The sequence below is a fragment of the Heterodontus francisci genome, unplaced genomic scaffold (assembly GCF_036365525.1).
Source record: "Heterodontus francisci isolate sHetFra1 unplaced genomic scaffold, sHetFra1.hap1 HAP1_SCAFFOLD_51_2, whole genome shotgun sequence".
Taxonomy (NCBI): domain Eukaryota; kingdom Metazoa; phylum Chordata; class Chondrichthyes; order Heterodontiformes; family Heterodontidae; genus Heterodontus; species Heterodontus francisci.
Genome location: NW_027141369.1, coordinates 7,482,675 through 7,483,781, shown reverse-complemented (window position 1 = coordinate 7,483,781; position 1,107 = coordinate 7,482,675). Strand labels below are relative to the sequence as shown.

The 1,107-nt window shown below is 42.5% G+C and overlaps 1 non-coding gene across 1 annotated transcript; it reads left to right on the top strand.

Moving 5' to 3' along the window:
• The first annotated feature begins 581 nt into the window (after positions 1–581).
• trnaf-gaa (transfer RNA phenylalanine (anticodon GAA)) lies at positions 582–654 on the top strand. The gene has a single exon. It is a non-coding gene; the product is annotated as a tRNA-Phe (tRNA).
• Positions 655–1,107: the final 453 nt, after the last annotated feature.

Below are 1,107 nucleotides of genomic sequence, written 5' to 3'. Positions count from 1 at the left end.
GTGTCTTCTTTCACCAGGTAGTTCTGACCTCTGATGATATTGATTGGAATTAGCTTCAATTCGCTGATAGTTTTGGAAGTGAGCAGATTTCCTTTGCTTGAGTCCACAACGTGGAACTCAGTCTGACATGTGGACCCATGGGAGGATTTCAATGCCACCCCTGCGTTGGAGTTGCATCCATCCAATAAGAGACCGAGTAGAAGTGACAGTTCTGTCAGTCGAATATGAGACTTTTAATGGCAGGGTTGTGAGTTTGAGTGCCATTCTGTTTTTCCCTTTTTTAAGGCTTCATGAGCAGAGAGTACAGGGAATGTTTGAAATGAGCAAGTCTCGCTTTGATTCAGGACTCTTACCTCTCAGCAGCATCTCACTATGAAAGATTGAATTTGATCTCATTTCATTCTCAGCTCAGGGTCAGTGTGGATCACTGGGACTTCTCGCTGTCTCCCACTTCACAATCCATCAGTACTGAGAAAGCAATGGGGTATATTACTCACATGTTGTGTTCTTTAATTTTTTGGAAAACTTGAATGTATGTATTTTCTTCCAAAACAAGGACACCAAGAAACTGTTAATGTAGGGCTGAAATAGCTCAGGTGGGAGAGCGTTAGACTGAAGATTTCAAGGTCCCTGGTTCAATCCCGGGTTTCAGCACTTTCGCTTCCTTATGCGTCCCTTGCCTTGGTTCTGATTTTCCAGTTGCACAATTTACTTTGAGATTATTTCCCAAGCACCATTGGAATGAATTTGAGAAACAACACAGAGTCATTTACAGCACATAAGGTGGTCGTTTGGCCTATCACGTCCATGCTGGCTCTCCCCGGAGCAATCTAGTCAGTTCCACTCACCAGCTCGATCCCTTTCCTCCTGCAAGTTTCTTTCCTTCAAGTATCCATCCAATTTCCTTTTCAAATCATTGATTGTCTCTGCTTCCACCACACTCGTGGGCCAAGTCATTACCACCCACAACATAAAAAAGTTCCACCTCATCAAGGATGGGAAATACTTACATCTTCTATATTTGCTTATTCTCTATTTCTATGAGAATAGACTGGCAGTCAACATGAAAGGAAACCCAAAAATCTTCGAGCAGCATGTAAATTATAA